The sequence below is a fragment of the Cetorhinus maximus genome, chromosome 2 (genome assembly GCF_964194155.1).
Source record: "Cetorhinus maximus chromosome 2, sCetMax3.hap1.1, whole genome shotgun sequence".
NCBI lineage: Eukaryota > Metazoa > Chordata > Chondrichthyes > Lamniformes > Cetorhinidae > Cetorhinus > Cetorhinus maximus.
In genome coordinates this window covers 43,944,170-43,970,629 of record NC_135880.1, presented here as the reverse complement: position 1 = coordinate 43,970,629, position 26,460 = coordinate 43,944,170, and the positions used below count along the sequence as shown (strand labels likewise).

Here is a 26,460-nt window from a genome sequence, read left to right as displayed (position 1 = left end):
AGGCCTATGCAACTTGAAATGTACTGAAAGTTCTGCTAAAAGAAAGCATCTTCAGCTTAACTGCTTCTGTTGAAGACAGTTTTACGCTGATCACCAAAGTGTCTGTGTGTTTTATGTTAAAACTAGACAAAGCTGTTCGGAAACAGACGTTGTGTTGATCTGAACCCTGATGTGATATGAATAGGGAAAGCCACTCAATGCTCATCCATTCCATCTATGGAGTGAAATCATATGATGTGGCAACTGAAGTAGTGAAAAACAAAAATCTGCTACTTTTGGCACTGTGAAACGCGTTGATAAGTGACTAAAGCAATTGTTCCACAGATGTCGATTTTTTGAAATGTTTAGGAAAGAGCTTACGTTATTATAGCACCTTTCGCATCCTCTATTTATCCCAAAGTGCTTTACAGCCAGCAAATTACTGTTGAACTGTAGTTGCTGTTTTGAGGCAAATTGAGCAGCCAATTTGCACAGATGTTAGTGAGACAGATAACCAGTTTACAGAAGTAAAATACTTTGAATGCTGAAAATCTGAAATAAAAAGTGCTGGAGTCACTCAACATCAGGCAGCATCTATGGAGAGAGGAACAGGATTGTCATTCCAGGTCCATGAACTTTCATCAGAACCGGCTGATAGCCAGTCATTTTGTTGTGGTGTAGAGGATAAGTATTAACTAGGATATTTGAAAATCCTTTCTGGGGTCTTTTGCATTATGGAACATATTTTCTTTAGTTTTCTTGACTAATATTGATTGGCTAATGTCGATTAAGTGTAACACTTGCACTGATTTTAAATTTATCTCATTGGTAGCACTGTCTCATTTATATTATTAGAAATGAACAGTTGAAAATTTGCACTACATTGGCTTTCTACCTTTAAAACAGTGCACAACAGGCATTTCATTTTCTGATGTTACTTTTCTTTGCTATTTTACCAGATGCCCTATCTTTGAGACAATATGTGATTGCATATTTTAATATCTATTCTAGTTATAGAAATCAACCTAGTTTTTTTAAAGTGGGCTTAAGACTTAGTTCTGAGGTACATCATTTTTTAAAACAGTTTTCATAGTCTTGTGCATGAGTTGAAAGCCTGTTTATCATTTAAGTTCTGTTATTTCTTTACAGTGCAGATATGTTTTTGTTTTCCTTTATACTCACAAAGGTTTAGAGTCATTACTGGGTATATTTCCACTGGTCACTTTTAATCTTTTAGTGCAGTGGCCGTTATCCCCATATAAGCCTTAAAAGTTGAGTGTTGGCATGACCTGGGTTTTGCAGCCATGCCACTCGCCACTGATTGTGTTGTAAAATCTGACAGGAATTTCCAGAGTTGTTCTTGAATTGCTTGCAGGATTTCTTCTCTCTTTGCTTGTCTCAAGCTGTGGGGGTGGGTGAACGTTGTGTGGGCGTAGTATTGATTTATTGGAGTGCGCTTCAGTCTTTTCTCATTTTTATGTTTTGTGTTCACATGATATTTCAGCCAGGGTTTCTGGAAGCTGATCAGAAATGGGGACATTTGCCCTCATCCACCCTAGGGTACTGAGGCTAAATGTAGTTGCCCTAGTTGAGATCCACTACCTTGGAAGAAGTTCCTTGGGGGGGAGGTGATGACGTAGTGGTAATCTAGAGGCCCAGGCACATTGGTTCAAATCCCACCACAGCAACTGGTGGAATTTAAATTCAGGTAATAAAATCTGGAATATAAAGCTAGCCTCCGTAATGGTGACCATGGCAACTATCAACTATTGTCGATTGTCATAGAGGTCTACAGCACAGAAAAAGGCCCTTCGGCCCATCGAGTCTGCGCCAGTCAAACAAGTACCTAACTATTATAATTTCATTTTCCAGCACTAGACCCATAGCCTTGTATGCCATGGCATCGCAAGTGCACATCCAAATACTTCTTAAATGTTACGAGGGTTTCTGCCTCAACCTACCCTTTCAGGCAGTGAATTCCAGATTCCCACCACCTTCTGAGTGAAAAATTCTTCCTCACATCCCCTCTGAACCTTCTGCCCCTTACCTTAAATCTATGCCCCTTGGTTATTGATCCCTCCACCAAAGGGAAAAGTTTCTTCCTGTCTACCCTATCAATGCCCCTCATAATTTTATACACCTCACTCATGTGCCCCCTCAATCTCCTCTGCTCCAGGGAAAGTAACCCCAGTCTATCCAATCTCTCCTCATAACTAACATAAAACCCCTATCCTTTTAGGGAAGGAAATCTGCTGTCCTTACCTGGTCTGGCCTACATATGACTTCAGACCCACAGCAATGTGCTTTGACTCTTAACTGCCCTCTGAAAAATGGCCCAGCAAGCCACTCAGCTCAAGGGCAATTAAGGATGGGCAGCAAATGCTAGTCTTTCCAATGACATGCACATCCCATGTACGAATATTAAAAATAGATATCAAACTTCTTTGCTCCATAAAGCTCAGCTACTAACTTGATATACTTGCTTAGCCAGCAAGGATGCTGCAATTCAATTCTGAGAGCAGTTCAATTTGTAAAATGGTTTAAAATAATGTCATAGTTAGATCAACATGAGCAGTTTCTGGTCGTGTGATTCATTCATTTAGTCAACTCAAGGGATGCTTGTCTGCCCAGATGGATTGTTTGCAGATAGTTCCAGTTGATGTGAAATGGTTTGATACTGAATTTAAAAGAAAAATACTGTGAAAGGAATTATAAATAATGTGAGCATTTTTTTCATTTAACTTGAGAGTCACCTGCTAGTGCTTTAATTGTGGTTTAGCAGTAGGGAGTTCACTTAACATACAACTAACATTGGTTATATAACTGATACTCAATTTTCTCATTGTCTACCTTTGTAATTTGCTCAAACTAGTATTCCAATGTTTTTGTTGCAAACATCTGAAAATGAACGGAAATAAAGGAAATGGGTGCTATTTGGTGCATAATTTTAATTTCTAATGCAAAAGTCCTGATAGTGAGATTTATGCTTTAAGATAATGTTGGGTTGTAAGAATTGAGACAAATGGATGCTATACTGCTGACAGATAAGTTTGCAATAAAATTGTCACAGATCTGAAATGTTAATACAGCTTCTTTGTCCACAGATACAGCTAGACTTGCTGAGTATTTCCAGTATCTTCTGTTTTTATTTTAGATTTCCAGCATCCACTAGACAAGTTTGTAATTTGTCTTTGGGTAGTGATACTAAATGTTTGGCAATAGTGTGATAAATTTAGTTTTTCTTTAAGCTATTCCCTAGCATCTGAGTTAATAACAATTTATATTATTAAATAAGTACTTGGAGACCATATTCCCTAAGTTTTCTTGTGAGGTTGCTGGCAACAAATGCTGGCAACAGGAAATTCTTTAATTATGGCACTAATGGAAAAACACAAGCTATATAAAGTCCAATTCACTTCAAAGGCTGACCTCACCCTTGTACCCAGCTCTACCTCCTTTTTTTCTCCCAGGCTCCCAGATTAAAAAAAAACACGTTTTAAAAAGTATTGTGAACTATTTTTCTAAAGTTGCACCAAAAAACTTGACTTCCATATTCAGGAAATGGTCAGCAAGTGTACTTAGGGAGACTAATGGATCTCCCTACAGTTCACAGTTTGATTTAGAGACTGTGTTTAAAAATGATACAAGTCATTTACAAATTTAGCCTAAGTTATTTCAGTCCCAATACCATTTCACAACACACTGAAGATGCTACCTTTTTGAAAATAAAGGTTGGCATAAACTCAGATGAAGCTTGTAGGCTGATTTCTTGTTTGCTAACTGGTTTGAATTTACATTTTATAATAGTATCTGGATACATTTTATAATAGTATCTGGAGAGAATCCAGTCCGCTCAGTTCATGCATTAGTGCAAAGTCTGCAGTGCAGACATAAATTCATTGAATCCAGTCGTGCCTAATTAGAGCAGGGGTACCATTCTCCATACTAGCTCACTTTGCTTGAAGAGGCATTTGATTCATTTTAGATTAAACTAACTGGCCATTGGTTTGCATTGTTGAAACCAATAATAAACACACACACATTGGAAACACGCTGTAGGTTTATCAGTATCTGAAGAGAAGAGTATGGTTCATGTTTTGGTTGTAGATTCTTAGAACTGAAATGATTAGCAAAGAGTGAACATTTTATATTTTACAGCATTGTACTGGGATATTTATTGCGTTTACTTCAAATTCTTAATCTGACTTATAGTTATGTGCTTGAGAAATGTAAATTAACTAGCATAATGAAGGGCTCATTATTCACTGCCACAATTCACTTAAAAGTGAATAAATATACTGTGGTTTCACAATGTGAATTCATAGTAAGCGGAAAGTATAAAATACTAGTATATATGGTTGAACATAAACTGACCCTTGTTACTTTGTTATTCATAAAGTTGGATATAAAGAATTCCCTGAACAAGATTCATAGAAGCATGTAAATGCAAAATCAGCTGTTACCTGTTAGGCTATGGATGATTTTAAAAAAATATAGTGAAAGTGCATCAGAACGTTAATTGCTTTGTCTGAGAACTGAAACGTACATGAATTTTGAAGAATTTTAAAAAAATTTCTTGGGTGGGTTTCACAATGCATTGTAACTGTACATTGGCTACAGTTTCACAAAGATTCTCAAATGAATTCAAAACCTATTCTACACAGAAATTCGTTGGAAGATTCTGTCCAATATCACATTCTATTCTAAACATCTGGAGGCTTCTTCAGAATAGAGTTTTGAATTCTTTTGCAATACTATATGCATCATTATTTAAACCAAGTTACAATTGAGCTTGCAAGCCGATAGTCAAGAAATCAAAAAGTTGATCAACAGTTGATAAAAAAGGGGAAGGAAGATCAGTATGTTGTTCCTTCTAACCTAGAGGTGAGAATTCAAAATACTCTAATTTGGGACTTCCCATCTTGAACCATTTGAACTCTGTTGTAAAGGACACGTACACTGTTGTAAACAAAACTAACATTTCTGACCAGTTTTGTTCATGAGACAAGTACAGAAACTTCGTGGCATTCAGTGTGTTTGAATAAGGAGCCAGACAGATGTAATTTTTCCATTTTTGAGCAGCTTTTGAAGGGACATTGCATCTCAGACAGCAACCCCGCATTTCAGTTTTTAACTGCTCATGTGCGGTCAGTAGAAGTTGCTGTCCGTTTCTGATGGAAGTAATGGCTTTTAGGTTCACTACAGGAAAATTCAGCCCAATGTTTATTAAAACAGTGTAACTAACAGCTTCTGACACAAAACAATGCTTCTTTCAAAAAGATATTGGGGAAAGTGGTGGAAAAGAGATGGTGGTTACTTAAAATGGCACTGCAGCTTAATATTACATTGCACGTCATTTGCAAGTTAAAATCTGTATGACTTTAAACTTATATTTATCATCTGACCTTTTTATTGTAAAAGGGCACTGCTTTACCTTAAGAGAACAATGCCTTGTGCATTGCATAGTCTAAAACTTACTTTATAAAATGTCATCGGAGATTTACTAAGCCCATACCTCTATATGCTATTGCAACTTAAGACACTATACACAGGCTAATATCTTTTCACATTTTTTGGTTGGGGGGTGGGGGGGGGCGACGGCGATACAAATATGAACAAAGATGGGATTTGAAATCTATAAGGAGACTCGAGAACAGAAAATACTGAAGGTAAGCCAGAATCTTTACCCTTTTCGTTGTATTCTCTCAAAGGTGGGCCTGAATAGCAATTAATTTTTGAAAGCACTCGAGCCACTATTTGCTTAGCATTTTTTAGATTTGCCACCTTTGAAGATAAGGAAAAAGGCTGCAGGTAAATAGCTAGATTGCTGATGGTATTTTTTATTTATTCTTTCATGGGATGTGGGTGTCGCTGGCAAGGCCAGCATTTGTTACCCATCCCGAATTGACCTTGAATTGAGTGGCTTGCAAGGCCATTTCAGAGGGCAGTTAAGAGTCACCCACATTACTGTGGGTCTGGAGATTCACTAACTAGAGGGATAATGTGTCCTCTGCAGTCCTAACCTAGAGTCCAGAAGGTTGTTTTGATTATAGGGTGCAAAGGTAAAGGATATCTCTTGAGCAGCTGGAGAGAAACTTGCAAAGGGAGAGGGAAGATCCAGTTGTCATCTGACTTACTCTGAATGGCACCATGGGGGATTCACTTGTGATTTATTCAAAACAACACATCTGTGAAAGCAGACTTCACTTCTAAAAGTAAAACAAAGTTATGTTTTAGAGCTGGAGTCTGAAACTTCCAATTTTTAGCATTTTGTGACAAACAGCTATTAAACACTATATGATCCAAGGCTCTTGTTACTTAGAATAGATACTGTAACCTTAAAGAGACATCTTTCTGTATTATCAGCAGAATAATACATTGTGCATGGCATGATATGACACTACTGATCTTGTGAAATGGTGCACCATTCGGCTTTATGGGCAGTGTCTCAAGTTATTTAGTATCATTGTAGGAAAATAAATTCATTTGTAGAAAAGCTGATATAGGTAAAAATTAGCCATGCCATCCGAAGAACAACCAGGATGAGTAATACAGGTGAAGTAGGTTAGATCTGATCTATTTTAATGTATTATTGCTACAGTAATGGAAAATGTACAGCGGACGCTTCTGCAAAGGTTTTCAGGATAGCATTCTCGAAATATCTTTAATATTTGTTGTAAAACTTTTAGGAGCTGGGAAAAGATATTTTTGTCGCATTTTGATCATTTTTTCCACTTCATATTCCTCAATAGCAAGCATCAGGAATAAAATGTGATTTAAGGTCATATTGTACAGGAGTTCGATTCATTTTTTTAGATGTTTAGATTATAGTTATATATGGAAAAGCTATTTTAATAGATTCATGCATTATTGATTATTTGAAACGTAGTACTTATGGTAATTGACCTGAAATGAATTGTCGTCTTGGTTCCTGTGAACAATGAAAAGATTTCTATTTTATACGCTGTCAGCAGTTGAGTGCACTCTTTTGACACAACGTTAGCTAAATTTTAGGCTCTGATTGGGAAGATTGATATTTAAATTAGTCTTTGTTGATCATAAATGTTAGAATAAGATTTTTTTTATGAACTGAAAATACCAAGGCTTACTGGGGAGACAGCAAAGAAGTTGAGCAATTGAGCTAGGCAGTATAGGATTGGATCCTAAAGCAAAATTTAGTACTGAGGATGCTGGGAATCTGAAATAAAAACAAAATGCTGGAAATACTCAGGTCAGGTGGCATCTCTGAAGAGAAAAAAGGCCAACGTTTCTGATTGATGACCTTTCATCAGAACTGGAAAAAGTTAGAAATGTATTAGGCTTTAAACAAGCCCTCTTTTCACCCAATCATTGGCAGAACCTTCAGTTTCTTCCCCCCTACTCTATGCAATTCCTTCTCTCTACTCTTCTACCTTTTTTGTTTCAGATTTCCTGCATCCGCAGTATTTTGCTTTTATTTTCTACCTTTCTACTCTCTTCGCTTTTGAAAACCTCGGCACCCATAATTTTGACTAAGCTTCCAGTCAGCAATCTAATCTTCCTCTCCGTTGTTTGATTCCTTGTTTCTGTTTCTATCTCCCCAAACCCCCTCTACATTGAAGCGTAAAACTATGTTCTAGTACCAGCACCATATAAATGCAAGTTCTTAAATGTAGCTTTTTAATTTTTTTCCTTTTAGTTTACTTGCAATAGTTTTTCTAAATGCCTTTAAATTTAGTTAGCTCATTTTATTTATGAATAAGCAATCTTAATACCATTGAGAAAACCCTAGTACTTTAACCCTTTTATGTCCTCTGGTTTTCTTGTGTCTAATAATGAACTCATTGAATGAGGGACATATCTTTTTAGTCTAGCCTGTTTCTTGTGTGAATTTTGATCAATTACTGTTTAACTACAGCTGAAACCTTCATGTGTACCTTTGTCACCATCAGACAGTTACAGCGCTCCTCTGGCTAGCCTCCTAACTCCCATCTTCCACAAGCCACAATTCATCCAAACCTCCGCTGCCTATATTCTTTAACATGCACTACGTCTTGCTCATCCCTGTTCTCAATGTCCTACATTAGCTTTCAATGCCCCAGTGCCTCCAATTTAAAATTCTTACCCTCATGTTTGTTCTTTGTGACTTTGTCATTCCCTATCTCTAGCTTCCTCCAGCCTACAACACTTAAATTTTGCATTCCTCCAACTATGGTCTCTCACACACCCCTCACTAACTTTGCCCTGTCATTGGTGACTGTGTCTTTACTGCTCTTTGTTGTGGAATTTCCTTCCTAAACTTTTCCACCCCATTCTTCACCTTTCAAGGTTTCCCATAAAACTACCTCTTTGACTAAGACTTTAGTTGGTTACCCCTGCTAATATTCCCTCTTTTGACTCAGTCTCAACTTTTGTCTGATTATGTTTCTGTTAAACATCTTGAAATGTTTTTGTATGCTAATGACATTATATAAATGCAAGCTGATTTTCTTCCTTTCTTCTCTCCCTCCCTCCCAATATGATTTTCTTAACTCAAATTTTACGTAAGAGTGGCCTGGGAGCTTCCATCCAGAGGTAATTGTCCTGAGTAACCGTGACATTGTAATTTGCAATTGTGCCCTTGGATTAGGATAAGGAAAATCAGCCAGGACTCCATCTTTCAATGGACTCCTCTATACTTCACTTTAAAAGTCTGGTTGTTAGTTGGGGACAGGAGTGGATGGCTCACCTCAAAATAGAATAGGCTGTTTGCTCCTTTCTGTTTTCACCAATGGCCCCCCCCCACCCCCACCACAAAAAAAACAATTGAAGTGTGAACTTGTATGGTTTATTGTCGCAATAAGACAGTGCATTTGCCCAGTGAACAATTGGGATGCTCTTACATTTTATTTTAAACAGACATTTGCTGTGTTGCAGATATTAAATTACAAATTGACAACGATTCAATTTGTTTGCTACTTGTGTAAATTATTGCCTTTGTCTTTTGTCTAAATTAAATCTTACAGATTTAAAAAACAATGCATCACTTTATTTCCTGTTACTTGGATTACATATCTGTCATGTAGATGTGTTGGAGTAGCTGGAGGTTAATGCAATTGATTCAACTTACTTTGCCTTTTGATCATTTTTTAAAAAAGATGGTGTTTGAGTCATTCTAGATAGAGACAAGTTTGACTAGTTAAAATGTAATCAACCAAATGTGTAAACCTGCCAAACAGAAGTTCACTTCAGGAGATCTAAAATATGCATGCAAAAGTTGATTTTATTTCTTTTCCTACACATTGGTTTTCTAGTTCTACAGGGAATTTTGTATTGAATGTATCAAATCTGAATTTATGATCAAATGCCTTAAATTTCTTATAAACAATGCAGTTGGAGATCATTGATAATGTAGTTACAAATTATATTTCCTGAATGTGTGAAATGTATTGATAGCAATCCACATGTGGCACCTTTGACAAAATTCTGCCTGAGTAGACTATGTTAATATAACTGCTTTATTTAATGCATTCTGTGAACTTGAATTTATTTTGTAGAAATTGATTGCACATATTGGGTGTGAACCTTTTTTGCAGGTCCTGTGATGTTAACCAAAATGTGCAAGATTAAAATTTCTTCCAAAAAACTGAAAACTTAAAAAAAAAACAATAATTCTAGGCTTTTAGAATTGGGTATTTTTATTCCATGTTTCTTGTGCATGTTGTCACTTTCCCCTGCCCCAGAACCCCACCCACAAAGGTGCAAGTTCATAGTGAAGTACTGCTATTCCTTAGTACCTTCCTTAAGAAATCACTTTGCCAATGCTCATCGCCAAGGATTGCAGACTATTAGACTGGCCAGGCAATTCTGTCCTCGCCAGTCAACTGCATGTGCTTTTTCCAACTTGGGTCATGGGTAACAATTGAGGGAATCCTGAATTCTGAATGATTTTTTTTCCCCCTTCCCCTAGCCCTGTTCAGTGCGGTTAGGTGTAATCAGGATAGAATCATTGGTTGCAGCATAGGAGTCTGTACAGGCTCTCTGACAAAGCAATTTAGCTGGTCCCACTATTCTGCCCTTTCCCAGTAGCCCCGCAATTTTTTTCTCTCCAGATGCTTATACAATTCCTTCCTGAAAGCCACAATTGAATGTATACCCAAAACCCCCTCAGGCAGTGCATTCCAGATCCTAACCACTCACTGCATCAAAAAATCTGCTTTCCCTTATGCTTTTGGTTGTTCTGCCATTTGTCTTAAATTTGTGGTCTCTGGTTCTTGATCCCTCCGCCAGTGGGAACAATTTTCTTCATATCTACTGTCTTGCATTTTGAACACCTCTCCTCTTTTAATCTATCCATGGAACTAAAGTCCCTCACCTCTGTAACCATCCTTGTAAATCTTTGCTTGCCATTTCTAAAGCCCTCACACCCTTCAAGTGCAGTGCCCAGAATTGGTAAAACACTCCAGCTGAGGTTGAAACTGTTTTACACAGGTTATCAAAGCTTTTTTTTTGTACTTTACACCTATTACTTATAAAGCCCAAGATCCCTTGTGCCTTTTTGACTACTTTCTCAAACTAGCCTGACATCTTCAATGATTTGTGGACATCCCCCCCCCCCCCCCACTGGTGTGTCTATTCCTGCACCCCCTTTAGAATTGTACCCTTTTTATTATATATTGCCCCTCTTCATTCTCCCCACCAAAATGAATCACTTCATACTTCTATGTATTAAACCCCATCTTTTACTTGTCTGCCCATTCCATCAACCTGTCTCCAAGTCCTCTTGAAGTTTATCACTATCCTCCTTTTACAGTTCACAATATTTCCAAGTTATGTTCATCCGCAAATTTTGAAGTTGTGCCCTGTACACCAAGGTCTCGGTCAATAATATAGATAAAGTACAATTCTATTTTCTATTCATTCATGGAATGTGGGTGTCACTGGCTAGGCCAGCATTTATTGCCCATCGCTAATTGCCCTTGAGAAAGTGGTGGTCAGCTGTCGTCTTGAACCATTGCAGGTGCTATTAGGGAGGGAGGATTTTGTCCCAGTGACAGTGAAGGAATGGTGACATATTACCAGGTCAGAATGGTGAGTGGCTTGGAGGGGGGAACTTCCGGGTGGTGATGTTCTACAAGGGCTACAGGAGCAGAGGGACAGACAAACATATGAATTAGGAGCCTACTCTGCCATTCAAGAAGATCATGGCTGATCTGATTGTAACCTCAATTCCACATTCCTGCCTACCACCTTTCACCTTCTTGCTTATCCAGGGTCTATCTACCAATTCCTTAAAAACATTCAAATACTCTGCTTCCGCCACCTTTTGAGGAAGGAATTCCCAAAGACACACGACCCTCTAGGAGAAAAAAATTCTCGTCCTCTCCATTTTAATTGGATGTCCCCTTATTTTTAAACTGTGACCCCCTAGTTCTCGATTCTCCCCGAAGAGGAAACATCCTTTCCACGTAACACACTGTCAAGACCTCTCAGGATCTTATGTTTCAATCAAGTCACCTTTTTCTTTTTCAAACTCCAGTGAATAAGAGCCCAGGCTACCCAACCTTTCCTCATAAGACAACCTGCCTATTCCAGGTATTAGTCTAGTAAACCTTACCTGAATTGCTTCCAACGTCATAATTAAGGAGACCAGTACTTACACAGTACTCCAGATGTGGTCTCTCCAATGTCCTATATAACTGAAGCATAACCTCCCTACTTTTATATTCAATTTCCCTCGCAATAAATGATAACGTTCTGTTAGCTTCCCAATTACTTGCTGTACCTGCATACTAATCTTTTGCGATTCATGAACTAGAACACCCCCTCTGTATCTGAGCTCTGCAGTCTATCAGCATTTAGATGATCTTTTTTATTTTTCCTGCCAAAATGGACAGTTTCACATTTCCCACATTGTATTCCATTTGCCAAATCTTTGCCCACTCACTTAACCTATCTGTATCCATTTCTAGCCACTTGTCCTCTTCACAACTTACTTTCCTACCTATCTTTGTGTCATCAGCAAATTTAGCAACCATACCTTCAGTCCCTTCATCCAAGTCATTTGTATAAATTGTATATAGTTGAGACCACAGCACTGATCCCTGTGGCACACCACTTATTACATCTTGCCAACCAGAGAATGACTCATTTATGCCTACTGTTCCCTTTAGCTAGCCAATCTTGTACATGCCAATATGTTACCCCCACACCATGAGCTTTTATTTTCCACAATAACCTTTGACGTGGAACCTTATCAGATGCCTTCTGGAAATTAAGTACAGCATATCCGCTGGTTCTCCTTTATCCACAGCACACCTTACTTCTTAAAGGATCTGGGAGGGAGGCAGAAAGCAGGAAACTACAGCTTAATATTTGTCATAGGCAAATCTTTGGAGTTGCAGGCTGGCAAGTGCCTTGGTCCTGATGGACTTCATCCTAGGGGGTTAAAAGAAGTGAATAGTGAGATAAATGATGTGCTGGTTTTAATTTTCCAAAATTTCCTAAATTCGGGGAAGGTTCCATTCAATTGGAAATAGTGAATCTAACTCCTTTATTCAAAAAGTTGAGGCGGTGGATAGAAAGCAGGAAACTACAGGCGTGTTAGCTTAACATCTGTCATAAGGAAAATGGTAGAAGCTGTTAGAAACATAGAAACTAGGAGCAGGAATAGGCCATTTGGCCCTTCGAGCCTGCTCCGCCATTCATTATGATCACGGCTGATCATCCAACTCAATAGCCTGTTCCCGCTTTCTCCCCATACCCTTTGATCCCTTTCGCCCCAAGAGCTATATCTAACTCCTTCTTGAAAACATACAATGTTTTGGCCTCAACTACTTTTTGTGGTAACGAATCCCACAGGCTCACTACTCTCTGGGTGAAAACATTTCTTCTCATCTAAGTCCTAATAGAAATTTATTGTTAAAGACGTTATAGCAGGGCACTTAGATAAATTCAGTATTGCTGAAAAAAGGGACATGTCAAAGCTTTTTGTCTTGCAATTATCAGGGTACTTCGCAAGAATACCAATATAAGGGGAAAGCAACAATTTATACAGTATGAGAAGAGAGTTACTTATTTTCTTTTTTAAATAGAAACTCTTACTATCTGCCCTTTTATATTTCTAGCTAGCTTTCTCTTGTACTCTTAATATTTTCCACCTTATTAATCTTTTAGTCATTCTCTTGTTTATATTCTGTCAAATCTTCTGACCTGCCACCCAGCTTTGCGCACTTATCAGCTTTTTCTTTAGGTTTGATACTATCTTTAACTTTTTTAGTTAGACACAGATGGCGGGCCCCCTCCTTGGAATTTTTCTTTCTCATTGGACTGTATCTATTCTGTGTATTCTAAAATATCCCCTTAAATATCTGCCACTGCATCTCTGTTGAACTATCCCTTTGCTTAATTTGCCAGTTCATTCTTGCTAGCTTTGCTTTCATGCCCCCATAATTGCCCTTATTTAAGTTTAAAATACTAATCTTAGACCCACTCCTCTTTCCCTCAAACTGAATGTAAATTTAAATTATATTCTGATTGCTGTTACCTAGGGTGCCTTCACTGAGGTAATTAATTAATCCTATCTCATTGTGCAGTACCAGCTATAGTATAGCCTGCTTTCTGGTTGGCGCCAGAATGTCCTGGCCTGAGAATCTATCAGGAAAACATTCTACGAATTCTTCATCCAGGTTACTTTTGACCATCAGCTTTTTCCAATCTATATGTAAATTAAAATCCCCTTTTGATTAAGGTTGTACCTTTCTGACAAGCTCCCATTATTTCTTCCTTTATACCCCATCCTCCCTTGTTGTTACTGTTAGGTAGGGGGCTGTCTGTCCCACAGGTGACTTCTTAACCTTTATCATTTCTCAAGTCTACCCAGACTGCTTCTACATCCTGATTTCCTGAACTTAGGTCATCCCTCTATAATGTGCTAATGCCATCATTAATCAACAGACTCACCCAACTTTTCCTAGCTTCCTGTCCTTCCAAAATGTCATGTAGCTTTCAATATTCAGGTACCAATCTCTCACCTGCAGACACATCTCTATAATGGCTAACAGATCGTACTTATTTATTTCTATTTGAGGTATCAGTTCATCTGTTTTGTTTTGAATGCTACGTGCATTCAGATACAGATACAGATAAAGTTTTCTCTTTTTATTATTCTTGTAATCTCTAACCTTATCTTCTGACTTACTCTTAGATTTGTACTCTGTCCCTTCCTGTCACTGCCTGTGTATCATTTCCCATATTCATACCTTCCTCTCTTGCCTTGTCTCCACTCTTTGATTTACCACATTTTCCCAAATTTGATCCCTTACTCCCACTATTTATTTTAAAACCTTCTGTACTTCCCTAGTCACGCGGCTTGATAGAACACTGGTCCTGGCACTGTTCAGGTGTAGACCACCCCAAAGGTGGGCCATGGCAGACGGTGGAATTTGAATTCAATAAAATATCTGGAATTAAAAGTCTAACGATAACCATGATACCATTGTTGTTTACTGTAAAAACCCATCACGAATGTCCTTTAGGAAAAGGAAATCTGCCGCCTTACCTGGTCTGGCCTATATGTGACTCCAGATTCACAACAATGTGGTTGACTCTTGCATGCCCTCTGAAATGGCAAGTGACTTAGTTGTATCACACCACTACAAAGTCTCAAAAAAGGAATGAAACTAGATGGACCACCCTGCATTGACCAAGGCACCAGAAAATATACCGGCAACTCAGCCGTGTCAATCCTGCAAAGTCCTCCTTACTAACATCTGGGGGCTAGTGCCAAAATTGGAAGAGCTGTTTCACAGACTAGTCAAGCAACAGCCTGACATACTCATCTTCACAGAATCATTCCTTACAGATCATGTCCCAGAAACCACAATCACCATCCCTGGCTATGTCCTGTCCCACCGACAGGACAGACCCAGCAGAGGTGGCAGCACAGTGGTATACAGTCAGGAGGGACTTGCCCTGGGAGTACTCAACATAGACTCCGGAAGGCAAAGAAACCTCCTGCTTATTGCCAAGTACCACCCTCTCTCAGCTGATGAATCAGTACTCCTCCATGTTGAACACCGCTTGGAGGAAGCACTGATGGTGGCAAGGGCGCAGAATGTACTATGGGTGGGGGACTTCAGTGTCCATCAGCAAATGTGACTTGTTAGCACCAATACTGACCGAGCTGGCCGAGTTCTAAAGGACATAGCTGCTAGATTGGGTCTGCAGCAGGTGGTGAGGGAACCAACAAGAAGGAAAAGCATACTTGACCTCATCCTCACCAACCTGCATGCTGCAGATGCATCTGTCCATGACAGTATCGGTAGGAGTGACCATTGCGTAGTCCTTGTGGAGACGAAGTCCTGCCTTCACATTGAGGATACCCTCCATCATGTTGTGTGGCACTACTACCGTGCTAAATGGGATAGATTTCGAACAGTTCTAGCAACTCAAGACTGGGCATCCATGAGGCGCTGTGGGCCTTCAGCAGCAGCGGAGTTGTAGTCGAACACAATCTGTAACCTCATGGCCCGGCATATCCCCTACTCTACCATTACCATCAAGCCAGGAGGATATGCCAGGAGCAGCACCAGGCATACCTAAAAATGAGGTGTCAACCTGATGAAGCTATAACACAGGACTACTTGCGTGCCAAACAGCATAAGCAGCAAGTGATAGAGCCAACAGATCCCACAACCAACAGATCAGATCTAAGCTCTGCAACATCCAGTTGCGAAAGGTGGTGGACAGTTAAACAATTCAGTGGAAAGGAGGCTCCACAAATATCCCCATCCTCAATGATGGGGGAGCCCAGCACGTCAGTGCAAAAAATAAGGCTGAAGCATTTGCTACAATCTTCAGCCAGAAGTGCCGAGTGGATGATCCATCTCGGCCTCCTCTGGAGGTCCTCTGCATCTCAGATGCCAGTCTCCAGCCAATTTCATTCACTCCACATGATATAAAGAAACAGCTGAAGGCACTGGATACTGCAAAGGCTATTGGCCCTGACAATATTCCAGCAATAGTACTGAAGACTTGTGCTCCTGAACTTGCTGCGCCCCTAGCCTGCTGTTCCAGTATAGCTACAACACTGGCATCTACCCAGCTATGTGGAAAATTGCCCAAGTATGTCCTGTACACACAAAGCAGGACAAATCCAACCCGGCCAATTACCATCCCACCAGTCTACTCTCCATCAGTAAAGTCATGGAAGGGGTCATCGACAGTGCTATCATGTGACATTTGCTTAGCAATAACCTGCTCACTGACACCCAGTTTGTGTTCTGCCAGGGCCACTCGGCTCCTGACCTCATTACAGCCTTTGTCAAACATGGACAAAAGTGCTGAACTACCGAGATGAGGTAAATGACTGCCCTTGACGTCAAGACAGCTTTTGACTGAGTGTGTAATCAAGGAGCCCTTGCAAAACTGGAGTCAATGGGATTTGAGATACACTCTCCACTGCTGTGCTCATACCTAGCACAAAGGAAGATGGTTGTGGTTGTTGGAGTTCAGTCATCTCTATTCCAGGACATCACTGCAGGAGTTCTTCAGTAGTGTTGTCGACCCAACCATCTTCAGCTGCTTCATCAATGATCTTCCTTCCATCATCATCAAGGTCAGAAGTGGGGATGTTCACTGCTGATGGCACAATGTTCACCATTCGTGACTCCTCAGCTGCTGAAGCAAGTCCATGTCCAAATGCAGCAAGACCTGGACAATATCCAGGCTTGGGCTGACAAGTGGCAAGTAACATTCCTGCCACACAAGTGTCAGGTAATGACCATCTCCAACAAGAGAGAATCTAACCAACACCCCTTGACTTCAATGGCATTACCATCACTGAATCTCCCACTACCAACATCCTGTGGATTACCATTGACTAGAAACTGAACTGGACCAGCCATATAAATACTGTGGCTACAAGAGCAGGTCAGGGGCTAGAAATCGTGCGGCGAGTAACTCATCTCATGACTCCCCAAAGCCTGTCCACCATCTACAAGGCATAAGTCAGGAGTGTAATGGAAAGCTCCTCACTTGCCTGGATGAGTGCAGCTCCCACAACACTCATGAAGCTTGACACTGTCCAGGACAATGCAGCCCGCTTGATTGGCACCACATCCACACACATTCACTCCCTCCACCACCGATGCATAGTAGCAGCAGTGTGTACCATCTACAAGATGCACTGCAGGAATTCACTAAGACTCCTTCGACAGCACCTTCCAAACTCACGGCCACTACCACCTAGAAGGACAAGGGCGGCAGATAAATGGGAACATCACCACCTTGAAATTCCCCTCCAAGTCACTCACCATCCTGACTTGGAAATATATCACCGTTCCTTCATTGTTGCTGGGTCAAAATCCTGGAACTCCGTCCCTAACAACACTCTGGGTGCACCTACGACACATGGACTTAAGTGGTTCAAGAAGGCAGCTCACTGCCACCTTCTCGAGGGCAATTAGGGATGGGGAATAAAATGCTGGCCCGGCCAGCAAATGAATATCCGTGAATGAATTTTTTTTAAAAAATGGATCATGGTGACTGGATGATGATCCTCCTATTGCAAGTTCCTTTCCAGTCCTGAGCAGATATCCTGAACCCTGGCACCAGGCAGACAACACAGCCTTGTGGTTCTCTCACCTGTAGAGAACAGTGTCTATTCCCCTGACTATACTGTCCCCTACTGCCACTACATTGCTTTTTGCTCCCCTCGCTTGAATGGCTTCCTGTACCAAGGTGCCATGACCTGGGGATATATGTGCATAAAGCATCGAAGATGGCAGGGCTGGTTGAGAAAGCAGTTAAAGCATACATAATCCTTGGCTTTATAAATAAGGGCAGAGTGTACAAGAGCAAGAAATTTTGGATGATGTATCTGTATAAAAGTCTGGTTTGCGTATTACTGGAGTATTACATCCAGTTCTGGGTGCTGCACTTCAGGAAGGCGTTGGAGAGGGTGCAGAAAAGATTCATGTGAATATTCCAGGAATAGATTAGAGAAGTTGGGCTGTTTTTCTTGGGAAAGAGGAGATTTTGTATAGATTTTCATTTCGTGCACAAGAGGTGGCCATGTGGTCCATCAAGTCCATGCTGCTCACCCTAGAGCATTCCAGTCTGTCGTCCTCCCCTGCTTGGTCCCCTGCAAGTTTATTTACTTTAAATGCCTATCTAATTTCCTTTTGAAATCATTGATTGTTTTCGCATCCACCACCCTCATGGTAGAGTTCCAGGTCATTACCACTCCCTCATAAAATAGTCCTTCATTGCAGTCCCCTGCGTCTCTTGCCCAAAATCTTAACCTGATTATCTAGCAGTCAGAGATTTATGAGAGTACTTTTTCCTTGCCTATCTTATCTTAGCCCCTCATAATCTTGTACACCTCTATCAAATCTTCCCTCAATCGCCTTTGCTCCAAGAAGAACAACCCCAACCTTTCCATGCTTTGTTAACCACTCTCTCAGTATGTTCTGTCACCTTCATAAATCGATGTACATGTACCCCCGGGTCCCTCTGTTGCTGCATATTTTTTAGAATTATGCAATTAAGTCGATATTGCCTCTCCTATTCTCTTCTGCCAAAAAGCACTTGTGTATTAAATTCCTTCTACCACAGACGGGATTGAGGACCCTGTCAACCACATTGGGGAGGAAACCTTGGCTTAGGGAAAAGGTAGACATGTTAGAAGCGCCATAGAACCATAGAAAAGTTACAGCATAGAAGGAGGCCATTCGGCCCATCTTGTCCATGCCAGCCCGAGGATTGTGGAAGGTAGCATCATTAGAACAGAAGCAACGGAGGTAGAGAAACTGAGAGAATGATGGCCCTCAACCATGTTTGACCCTGCACTTCTGCCCTCACCTCTTGCCCTCCCTCCCAGAGCCATGATCGGGTTCCTCCTGCCCTCACTTTTCACCCCACCAGCCTCTGCAATCGAAGGATCATCTTCTGCCATCTGCCTTCACTCAGTCCACACACATGACCCTGTCCTTCCTGTCGCTTGCCATTTAAATTCACCATCATAAATTCACCACGTTTCTGCCCTCTGCCTACTACAATGTTCCAGTGAAGCCCAACGCAAACCAGGAACAACACCTCGTCTTCTGATTAGACACTTAACAGCCTTCAGGACTTAACATTAAGTTCAACAGCTTCAGATCATGAATTCTGTCCTTCATTTTGATTGTTTTTTTTCCTCCCACAGGGCCAGTTTGTAACTTGTTCTTATGTTTTGCTTTCAGAGAGCACTGGACCCTTGCTCTGCTATTAGCACATTCCTTAGTCTTTAACACTATCAATACCACTCCCTTTGTCTTGTGCCCATGACATCTTTGTCACATCTTTCCTGTGCTCTTACCTATGCCTGACCTTCTATTTTGCTCAACCTGTTCCACCCCCTCTCTTCAATAGTATAAAAACTCATCACATTTCTACCTCTCTCCAGCACTGAATTAGAGTCATACAGACTAGAAACATTAACTCTGTTTCTCTCTTCACAGATGCTGCCAGACCTGCTGAGTTTTTCCAGCATTTTTTTCATTTCAAGTTTCCAGCATCCGCAGTGTTTTGCTTTTATTTGATAATTAACCTGTTTGGCCACGTTATGAACCAACCTTCTGAGGTCATCAAGTCCCAGAGTGAGACTTGAGCCCGGAGCTTCTGGCCCAGAGGTAGGGATGCTACCCTGTAAAACTTCCTCATAAATCCGTGCTGGCTCTCCTTAATTAACTTCTTGAATAAGGGTGTCATGTTTGCCACTCTCAAATCCTCTGGCAGCTCCCTCCATATCTAGGAAAGCCTGTAAAATTAAGGCAAGCCCTTCCACTGTCTCCACCCCATGTCCTTTAGTAACCTGGGATGCAAGACATCTGGATCGGGTGACTTATCTATGCTAAGCAAAGCCAGCCTTTCCAGTTGCTCCTCCCTTTCATTTTTCACGCTATCCATTACCTTCACCATCTCTGCTTCTACCAATACTTTCAGACTCCTCTTCCTTAGTAAATACTGATATAAAGAACTCAATAAAGTATTCTAGCCTTGCCCTCCACCTCCTAAGCGTATACCACCCTCTTTATCCCTAATAGGGCCCACTCCATCTCTCACTGCCCACTTATACATGCTAGTAGGAGATTTTTGGGCTCCTTTTTTGTTGACTGCCATTCTACTCTCATACTCACTTTGCTAGTCTTTTCTCTTTACCTCTCCCTTAACCTGTTGTATTTGACCTGGTTTTCACTTGAAGCACTCCCTGACATGTGACTCCCTTTTTTGTTTCATCATAATCTTTATCTCCCTCAATGTCCAAGGAGCCTTGTTTTTGGCTCCCTTTTGCCCTTGTTGGAATATACCTAGGAAGTATTTCTTCCTTAATGATCCATTATTCTGTTACAGTTTTTCCTTTCAATCTCTGGTTTTGTTTTACCCTGGCTAGATCCATTTATCATCGCATTGAAATTTAGATTCCAATTTAGAAGTTCTATATTAGATTGCTTCTTGCTCTTCTCCATTACTAACCTAATTCTTATTATGCGATGATGACTTATCCAAATATTCCGCTATAGACGCTTGGTCTGCTTGACCCTCCTCATTCCCCAGTATCAGATCCAGCAATGCCTTCTTTTCAGTTGGGCTGAAAACATACTGATCAAGAAAGTCCTTCTGAACACAGTTCAGAGATTCCTCTCCCTCCTTACACTATGCTCTAACATTAATTAACCAAATATCAATTGGGATAAAGTCCCCATCCTGTATCGCCACTCTGTAGTCATTGCACATCTCTCTGATTTTCTTGCAGATTTGTTCTTCTATCACTCACTATTTGGAGGCCTGTAGAATACCCCAAGTAGTGTAATCTTATATTTGTTTGCTTCTCGACTCTGTCCTTCCCCACTCAAGGAAACCCTCTCTAGTACGAAATCATTGCTGCCACCCCACCTCCCTTTTTTCCTTCTCTGCCTTTTCTGAATGTTTTATATCCTTGTATATTAAATGCCCAGTTCTTACCATTTTTTAGCTCCTTTTCAGTTATTGCCACTGCATGTTCCACACTGCTTTTTGTGCTTGTAGCTCATCGAGCTCGATCAGTAGTGTAGTGCCAAATTTTGAGGTGCAGGAGCTGTAAGAAAATGTGTCTGCCATCTCACTTCTAAATCTACTATTGCATTGTTTCCCTATGTATTAATCATTTGAGCTCCCAAACATCAGTAAAACTATGCTCTTTAAGTGAAAAATATTAGTTCTGGTAGGTATTCTGTTGAACCATATGGTATTTTGAATCATTAGTGTTTAGCATAGCTAGAATTTCATTATGCAGCAGTTTAATTATTTAATTAAAGCCTATTAAAAACATGAATTACAGAAAACTTTACTTCTGACTGGGGGATGGTATATTGAGGGGCCAATGCTTTTCTTGATTTATATTTATAACCTAGACCTGGGTGGAGTGGACACAACTTCAAAATTTGAAGATGATGCAAGACTTGGAAGTATTAAACTGTGAGGAGGATAGTGATAGACTTCAAGAGGATATAGACAGGCTGGTAGAATGGGCAGAGCTGTGGCAGATGAACTTTAATGTTGAGAAATGTGACGTGATACATTTTGGTCAGAAGAGTGAGGAGAGCTGACACAAATTAAGGGTACAATTCTGAAGGAAATACAGGAGCAGAGGGACCTGGATGTATAATGTGCATAAATCATTGAAGGTGGCAGGACAGGTTGCGAAAGAGTTAATAAATTATACTGAATCCTGGGTTTTATAAATAGCGGCACAGAGTATAAAAATACTTTTGTGAACCTTCATAAAACTGGTTCAGCCTCAATGGGCTGGATGAGAAGGTTTTAGAAAGGGTGCAGAAAAGATTTCTGAGAATGCAAGACTTCAGCAATGTGGATAGATTTGCTACGCTGGGGCTGTTCTCCTTGGCGAAGAGAAGGTTGAGAGGTAGTTAGACATGTTAAAAATCATGGGGGTCTGGAAAGTGTAAATGGGGGGAACCTGTTCCCATCGGCAGAAGGTCGAGAGCCCTAATGTGATTAGCAAAAGAACCAGAGGCGACAACATGAAAAGCTTCTTTGTGCAGCAAGTGGTTTTGATCTGGAATGCACTGCCTGAGTGTGTAATGGAGACCAATTCAATTGTGGTTTTCAAAAGGGAACTGGATAATTATCTGAAGATTTTACAGGGCTAGAGGGAGAAGGTTGAGTAGTGGGACTAGCTGAGTTGCTGAGCAGAGAACTGACACGAAGACAATGTGCTGAATGGCTGACCCCTGTGCTTAACCATTCTATGATTCTAGTATGGATACATTCAAGGAACTTGACAAATATGAGGAAGAAGGTTACCCTGATAGTGTTATCAGGAAGGGTGAGAGGAGGCTTGTGTGGAACATAAACGCCAAAATACACGAAGTGGGCTAAATTGCCTGTTTCTGTGCTGTAAATTCCATGTAAAGCTGCAAGCAGGAAATAGAAACACCAAACTGCATTTTGCATCCTCAGGCCATCACAGCCAAGGAATTAATGTTCAGTAGGCAAATACAGCAGTGTGTTTGGGGGTATTGATGCTGCTTTGGATCCCAACAATCTTGAGCTCCAAAGACCCTGAAATGCCTGTTTGAGAGCTGTGTGCAGGGAGTTGTAAGGTCAGTATTTTTTTAAACAGTCAGGGAACTGTACAGGAGGGTTACTGCTGTTGCTGCTGCACATTGACTCAGAGGCATTCTGCAGGAGCAGCGTGAGGCCCTGGGCCCAGCCTTCCCTCCACCACCTCTCAACCTCCCCAGGCTCCAGATTCACAGCCACACTCGCTCTTACCATCCAGCCTGAACTCAAACTCCAGGGACTTGTGGTCAAACTTGCCCTTGTGCCCCACATCATAATTCAGGTAGTAATCACTCAACATAGTCCCTGCATCAGCTGCCTCTGTGTCACAAGTCATGCAGCCCCATGTGGTTGCAAGAGGATTTCCCTCCAGTTCTGACTGCTGCCATTAATGAGCCAAATCCCCCTGCATGTGTTACTCCTGGAAGCAAGTGGCTTCAATATCGGAGGCACTGATGATTAAAATCAACATCAATCTTGCAGATTGAAAATCCAGTCAGAAAATTAATGGGGTGTATAAAACATAAATGGGAGCAGGAGTAGGCCATTTGGCTCATTGAACCTGCTCCACCATTCGTTAAGATCATGGCTGACCTTATTGTGGCCGTAACTCCATTTCTTGTCTGCATTCCACCCAGCATAAATCTTGACTTCCTTATGAATCAAAAATCTGTTTAACTCAGTCTTGAATACACTCAATGACCTAGGCTCTACTGCTTTCTGTGAAAGAATTCCAAATGCTAACGATCCTCAGAAGAAATTCCTCCTCTCTCCGTCTTAAATGGGCAATCCCTATCTTTCAGCTGTGCCCCCTAGTTCTACATTGCCTCACAAAAGGAAATGTCCTGCCAGCATTAACTTTTGGAAACAGGCAAGTGAGCCATTCACCCTAACACTCAGATGCCAAGAGGGGTGGCTTGCCACCAGCTTCTCGAGGGCAATTAGGGCAATAAATGCTGGAATAAGCATAGAACCTGCTGGAAAAACTCAGGTGTGGCAGCATCTGTGGAGAGGGAAACAGAATGAACATTTCGAGTCCAACATGGCTCTCCTTTGGAATAAATGCTGGCCTTGCCAGTGATGCCTACATCCCATGAAAGAATTCCAAGATCTCTATCAAAACACCGAGGGGCCACATTGAGAGCATTGGGTTTTAGTTGCCACATTATAGAAAGTTATTAATAATTATATATAGTTTTATTGAAGTTATTAAACTCTCTAAGAAAGCATTGTGGGCCACATTGAGAGGATAGGTCGAGGTTTTGGTTGCCATATAATATAAAGGTTATTAAATATATATATAATTATGTAAGGATATTCTCTATCACTATTGACAGGAGATGTACTTTGGGAGTGTACATTGAACTGACACCCACCCTCAAGGCTGTGAGGTGACTGATTCCAGGTGGTCAGGTTATTAGAGGCGGTGATAGCGTTCAGGAAAGTGAGGCTAGGCTGGAAATTGTCCCCGGGCAGGGCCTGCAGCTGGTTCCTGGACTCATTGAGCTGCTGAGACAGAGGCAGCGGCCGAGGCCAGGGAGGGGTTGTGGGGGGTGGGTGGGTGGAGCTGGCTCAGGCGGTTAGCACTCACATTCATACTGTTGAGCTGCCCCAGGAGGCCCAGGCTGTTAGGATGGGAGCTGAGCTCATTCCCACACAGGTCGAAGATCTGTCGAGGGAGGCCGGCCAACTGGTTTGGCCTGAGTATCAGGCTCCGGAGCTGGCTCAGGCCGCACAGCTCAGGTGGCAGCTGCTGCAGGCCTGCCCCCAGCTCCAGGTGATTGAGCAGCAGCAGCCAGTACAGCCCGCCCGCCCTTTTGGACCTACTCTGCAGCAGCAGCTCCTGCCGCCACTTGGCCAGAGCCAGCCGGACCTCTGGCCTCATCGCCCTGGAAACCGTTGCCATCGCAACTGAATATGGAGCGACAGCACGGATGGCCAATCAGCAAAGGAGAGCTTACCATCTGGCGATGCTCAGGAGGTGTCGGAGCAATGCTCCGGCAGCACTACGCCCCTGACCTTAATCACCATACTTTGTACATTTATGTACATGCATTGTAGCTCTGCCTTTGTATTCCTTGTAGTCATTTTTAGTCTGTGTTTATCTAATATGATGCTGCTTCCTTCTATAGTATTGTCCAATGCTCTCACTTTGTGCACTTGTATTCTTTTTTTCTACTAGTGCCCATCACCTTGCCAATTTAGTTTAAATCCTCCCCAGCCACACCTATGAACTTCCCTGCGGGGATATTGGTCCCAGTCCTGTGTATTAATATATGTAGCTTCCAGTACACGCAAATGAGCCACATTGCGAGCCTAATTGACTACCTTAAATTGGTTGTCATTGTAATTCTTAGCATACTGAGGATTATTTTGCAAATGTTGTCCAATTGTGGAGTCACATCTAATGTTGGGTACCGTTTTGAGTTTTGAAAGCACGGGCTTGGCTGGGTATGGCCTCTAACTTGCCCGTTGCGAACAGCGGCTGGGATACACTATTTGATATGTTCCACCAGTCTATGGGATCTATGGCCTAAATACCTAACATCACACTGGCACTGAAATCCATATTCCACATTACTCATTTGTGTGATAAGCAGAATGCCCTTTTGGCGTGATGGCAGCATCCTGTTAGTGGCAAATACCATTCATGTTGCTACTGCATGGTAGCAGCACGAAACAGCTAGCTTCACCTGTTGCCCAAATTTTTGAGATACCTTGCCCTTCCAGGGTAGAATGGACACTTTTCAGGGCCATAAATGACGGCCTTAGGCCCGTTCATGAGTTTGTGTGGTATACAGCGCAAAATGATCGGACCAGGGTAGCCATTATCCTACAGGATGCCTTTGATGTGCCCTATTTCAGCATTAAGCTTGCATGGTGAGCAAATGGCTTGGGCCCTATTTACAGGGCTGTCGATAAGACCAATCTTATAGCGTGTGGAGCTGTAAGAATCCCAAAGCGTATATTGACCAGTGAAGGTAAGCTTGCAATAGACCATGGTAGAGAATTTCCTGGCAGATTTCTCAACTAGTACATCGAGGAAGGGGAGTTCATTTGACCACTCCTTCATAGGTGAATTTGAGCACAGGATGGAGCCCATCCTCATACCTGGAACCATTCTCACAAAAGTTTTCTGCAATCTCCCCAATGCCTTCACATCCTTCCTAAAATGCTAATCCAAAACTGGATGCATTACCATCAGCTGAGGCCAAAAGCTTTGCTGCCAGGTCTGTCCCTGTCTTAAAGGGATGCAAAACACCCCCAGACCATACACACACTCCCCTCCAAGCCACACATCATCCTGACTTGCTACTATATCACTCACTGGGTCAAAATCCTGAAACTCCCTGCTAAACAGCACTGTGGCTCCACCACATGGGCTGTAGGTGGTTCAAGGAGGCAGCTCACCACCACCACCTGCAAGGCCAATTAAGGATGGGCAACAAATGCCAGCCTTCCCAATGATGCTCACAAGCCGTGAAAGAATAAATAACAAAAGCAAAGCTTCAGGGTATGCATTAGTTTCGTGGCCTGTATTAGTTTCGAATTTTGAGCAAGGGGAAGAAAAACCCATGCACCTTGTCATACGAGGCAGGAAGCACTTGATCGAAGTCCAAGAAGCCAGGGGTGAGACTCTTTATCTCTGAGCTATCTCGTCCCATTCTGCCTAGGGTTTATCCCAGAAATCCACATCCAACTGAGGAATGAGGGGAGATAGAGAGAGAGCAAAGGAGACTGAGAAAGACAAAGTGAGAGTGAAGGAGAATGACACTCTGCCATGTTTGGCCCACTCAAAGCCTGTCCAAATCCCCTTGAAGCCCCTTTGCATCATCCTTACAGCGCACACACGTTCCCCTAGTTTTGTCATCTGCAAACTTGGAAATATTATATTTGGTTCACACGTTTAAATCATTG

At 41.5% G+C, this 26,460-nt stretch overlaps 1 protein-coding gene across 4 annotated transcripts in view; it reads left to right on the top strand.

The window, feature by feature from the left end:
- tnpo1 (transportin 1) overlaps nt 1-26,460 on the top strand; it is a 192,949-nt gene that overhangs the window by 53,944 nt on the left and 112,545 nt on the right. The window lies entirely within an intron of this gene.